Raw genomic sequence first — 5,441 nt, 5'->3', positions numbered from 1 at the left:
CGTCCAATTGGTGGCCGGATTTGGCGGGAAGCGATGGCGCGCGCAGGGGCGTTTGCGCGCGTTTTCCGGCCGTTCGGGCGGTCGGCCATTGGTGGGGAAGGCGGCGCGGCCGGCTGGCTGATTGGCTGGCCGGGGTGAGAGGAGAGAGAAACAAGAGAGAAAAGCGAGAGGGACGACGCGCGCGGGGAAGAAATAGGGAAGAACGCAAAAGCACGGTCCGGTCCGGTTCGATTCGGCCGGTTCGATTCAGAATACAAAATTTTGAATTTTTACTCTGCCTCGGGACCGAAAACGAGGTCCAAAAATTTCGAAAAAAATTCCAGAAAACTCAGAAAAATACGTAGACTCCAAATATATTTTTAGTTTTGCCACGTGGTCTTTAAATTAATTTTTAAAAATCATCAAAGTTTATATTTTCGGAAAATCGAACCCGATTTTTTAAAATCCGAAAAATCTAAAAAAATTTCTAAAATTTAAATAAAATTAAAATACCAAAATACTCATAAAAATTAAAATTTCGGGGTGTTACATCAATTTATTTTATATGTTCATATAGATCATGTAATCATGTTTAATTTGAGGCGATACACAACTCTGTATATGTTTAGTTTCTGTCTCTCGTATTTTTATTATTTTTCTTCATTTTCTGAATCTGTAAAAAATTTGTAAAAATTATATTCACATTTTACACGAAATTCTATTAATTTTAGGTTTAAGAATCACTAAAAAAGCTTTAATATTTTGTAAGTTATGGCTGTTTGAAGTTAGGGTTCCTGTAAAATCTGATTTGTAGGATATCCGACTTGTAGAGCCCATATCTCCCTTGTTCCTTAATATTTTTCTGTAAATCTAGTGTCTAAAATTAACTTCAGAATCTTATGAATCTTTTCCAATTGGTTTTGCATTCATATCTGTTGTGGTTAATGAGTTATGAATTTTACAAAAAAGTAGTACGATTCTATTACTTAGAAAAGTTACGATTTATGTAGACCATTCGACTAGGGTTTTGCTTGATTTATAAATTTTATGATCTTGTATGATATGTAGGTTGTCTTCTGTAATTTTTTTTATGATTTTTAGGCATGTATAACTATTTTTAAAAAATCAGATTTCTTGCTACCGTTAATCTGCCAGAATTTAGAAATTGTATATTTATATATGTTCTTGCATTTTCTTGGGTTTTGATTGATATTTGATCTATTTTTCTGTGTTCTTTTAATTCAAGAAGTGTTATGAAGTGTTTGGATCATGTTAGAAGACTTAGACCATTAGGTAGTTGTAACTAATTAGGAATCTTAACCCTTTAAGAGACTAGAGTTAGAATCCAATGTAAATTGTTATTACTATTTTCTTTATTTCTTTTATTTTCTTTAGTTTCTTTATTTTTTATTATAAATAAAATTGGTAAGTAGCTCTAAGGTAAGTACCAAAGAGGGCATTTGCGTGGAGCTTATATGGAGCTAAACGGGAGTAAGCCAGGGATATCATTGCTATACTAGAAGAGAATACCCTTTTTTAAGGGTAGCTTGCCCCAATGGCAACTGCATTTACCAACAGGTAAGTAGCTCTTGACTTCTTGTGTCACACCTTACCCCTCTGTAAGGCATAACATGATCCCGTAGAATACCTAATGAACTACCGAACTTCACCTACCGATAACTCATTAAGTACCCTACAAGGGATTTTAAAACAAATTTCTTCTTTTTGATAAGTGGTGAGCATTTCTAATAAATATTTAAAACATGTAATTAAGTTAAAAGCTAGTTGGAAATTTTGGCCCATTTTATTTTTTCGCAAATTTTATAAAAATTTTGATAGAGTTTCCTCTGTATTTTGAGAAAACAGTTCTTCAAATACCTGTAAAAAGCACTTCTAAAAGTTTTTCTCAACCACTACTTCGGTTTCACAATCAAACTCAATCAATTTCACAATCATTTCAATAAATTTCTCAAGTTCAAAATTCAATAGTCCTCAAGGTACAGTCAATCAATTTCATACATTCATATTTCTTTAAAGATAAATAATTTATGTATACATCATACAAAAATTTACATTAAGAAAATCCAAACTAAAGTTTATTACAAATTTTATACAGATTTTGTACAAGCTGCTCAAAACCCATCTTCACATGTCCATACATTTCTGTGCATTACATACATCAAAATAAATATTTACGATTAGGGTATAAATTATACCCGATAGCTTCAAAGCAGAACGATCCTCAATCCTCAAGACTCGATCTGCTCCTCTAGTCTCTATATCTGCGACAGCAATAGAAGCTATCGCTGAGTACTAGGACTCAGTGGTGCACAACATACTAAAATAATCTTTATACAAAACTTAAATCACATTTATTCAAAAATTTGGCTAAACATGAGCATTAAACACAAAACATAAATCATGAGATTTTAATACAAACCAAGTTCATTTCAAAGTATCAAAACACGTTTCATAAATCCCATAGTTAGATCATGCCATTCGAAACAAATAGAATCTCAATAGCCAGAGGCTAAAGAGAAATCACATCACAAGGCTAGCTAGCTCAAATATATGGATATTCATTCACATCCTCTTCTACTGGCACACCTCAACACTTCTCCAGAGAAGGAATCAAAATTCAAAACTAATTACCCCCATTAATCATGTTAGTGAGGTGTTCAAATATATGGTCATGATACTGCGGTTTCAAAACTTATCTTAACAATTTGTTAAACATTGTCATTTCAAATATACACAATAATTTCCAACAATTTAAGTCAAAACATCATAACTAATGTCACAAATAAATTCTCAATAATTCAAAGCAAATGTAAAATACATATTTCATTCACTTTATCAACACATTTTAAAGCATAGTGATGTTGTGCACAAACCTCAAACGAGTCGTCCCTTAGCCTCGACTCGGTTCCTCAGCTTCCTTCCCGATATTCTTTTCAACTGAAACACACAATTTTATAATGTTTCAGTACTAGAACTTAACATAAATCCAAAATAAATTTAACTTCACAATTACTTAGCTCTAACGTGCTAAATTCGACGTTCTTTAAATTTTGTGTTTCGAGTTACTATTCACTACACTATTCAAGTCAAATAGTTGACTTTCTAAGTCTTAATAGGTATGGGAACTCCAACTTCACCCACATACCACATTTTGGTCATTAAACTTGTTGGTTTTGGTCATTTTCTCAAAGCTTAGGTCATTTTGGCAAAATTGCCAATTTTCGGTTTTGGTGCACTTAGTTGCACTGTTCCATTGGTCGATCTACTGTTGGAATTTGACAAAACTTCCTTCATAGAAAATGTTCCTTATCATCTTAAGTGTATTCTCATTTTTGGATCACCTCAATCGGAGTTTTTTAGCTTAAGTTATAGCCAAAATAAATTTACTGTTCACGAGCACTGTTCATACTGGTATCTGGGTTCTGGCAGATTTTTGATCCAATTTTGTTCAGTAATTTGGTCAAGTTAAGTTCATAATTTGGCCTAACTTTCTTCACATGAAATGTTCTACTATGTCTTAGGTTTCCATCGGTTCAAGAATCGCCTAAATCGGAGTTTTCTAGAAAGAGTTATAGCCATTGGAACTTTACTGCTCAATGGCAATTCTGCAGAGTTGCAGGTTCAATAACTCAACTTTGCTCAATAATTTGAATGGGTTAATGGCATAATTTGGGGTGATGTTCTTCATAAAAGTTTTAGATCTATATCTCCTCTAACCCCTGGCCAAATTTCAGGTCAATTTGACCTGTCTAGCTCGAGTTATGACCAAATGAACAGTTACTGTTCATTTGGTCAGTTTGTGCAGTGGCAGCCTGCTCTCATTTCACTTTGGTCAATTGTTTCACTAAGTTTTGGTCAGTTTTTGGCCATGGTTCCTCAATGAAAATTGTGCTATTTTATGTCTATTTTCATCTCCAATTGGTGGCATATCAATTGGATTTGTAAAATTTGAGTTTTGGTCCTTCAAAGTGGGTTTGGTCATGCTGCCAGCAGCATGACCATTTGACCTACGAATTTGGTTTTCATTCCAACAATTCCCACACATCTCTTTTGGTCATCATTGACCATTTTTCATCTCATAATAGACCAAAGTTATCATTTAAGCATTTCTCCAAAATTTGGTTCATAAACCCTAACTCATATATTTCATGCAATTAACTACATCTAATGATTTTAATGCTAATCAATCAACTAAGTAAGGTTCCTAAACTCATTCAAAACCCTCAAGCCATACAAAATCATACTCCCTCTAAGCTGGACGAAATTTCAACAATGGTCCTTCCCCATTTTTGTTTCATTTAATCAAGTTCTAAGCTTACTTAAATACCTAAACATGCATTTGAAGTAGAAAATTGAAAGTTAGCACACTAACCTTTCTTAAATCCTCCAAACCCTATCTTTAACTCCTATTTCTTCTTGTAATCCTTGTGCTTAAGTTGAGATTGCAAGTTCTAACAAGGTTTTTAGGGGATTTATGAAGATTAAGTGGAGCAAATTAAGCTTAAGTGTAAGCTTAATAGAAGAAACTTTCATGGAGAAGAGAGGGAGAAGGTGGGGCGGCACAACAAGGAAGAAGGAAGCTAAAATAATTTTTGTTTTTCTTTTATTTTCTTTAATCTTATCCCTTTTGAAGACCAAAAATCCCAAATTAATAAAATAAGTTAATTAATCTTTTATGACATCATTCATAATGTCATCACCTTTGACTTTTCTAACTTCTTTCTCTTTTTTTTTTCTATTAGTTCTTTAATTTAATTCTCTATTCCGAAATTTTCTTTTCTCCGTTTTTATTTGACAGTTAGGTCAGGAGTTAGCTCTCGGGATCAATTGACCAAATTGCCCCTCGCCGGTTCATCCTGGTTTGTAAATAATCCAATATTTCTTCCGGCTCCCTGACCTAATTATTTGACTGGCTTAACAGTTCTTTTTCGTGATTTTCTCTTTTCCACTATGTTCATAAGGGTCCTAAGGACCGCAGCGTCACTTTTTACGGTTCGAAATTTGAGTTTAAAACGACTTATGATCGTTCAGGAGGTCACTCATCATTTGTGACTCTCGGCTCGTTTAACCTCTTATGTTCTGTTTTTCTTATTTATAGTTAACTAATTAAACATTACTAATTATTTGTGTTTATGGCTTCTCAAATTGTCTTAAGTGTGGCCCTAATCCCATTAATTGTCCGGACCGACACCGGTCACCGGAACAGTGAAATATACCAGGCTATACCAATAGGGGTGTTACATCTTGGATAACCATTGGCATGAAATTGTAGTAATAATAGAACTTTTATTTGGTAAATTAAAATTAACTTTGTTTTTTAATTTAACTGACTTTTGCATGTAATTAATTTAAATAAATACTTTGTAAATTAAAATTAATCTTGTTTGTAAATTAAACTAACATTGGCATGTAAAATAAATTTAATTTAATACTTGGTAATT

The sequence above is a fragment of the Hevea brasiliensis genome, chromosome 8, assembly GCF_030052815.1.
Source record: "Hevea brasiliensis isolate MT/VB/25A 57/8 chromosome 8, ASM3005281v1, whole genome shotgun sequence".
In the NCBI taxonomy this organism is placed as follows: domain Eukaryota; kingdom Viridiplantae; phylum Streptophyta; class Magnoliopsida; order Malpighiales; family Euphorbiaceae; genus Hevea; species Hevea brasiliensis.
Note: the sequence above shows the minus strand (reverse complement) of the source record.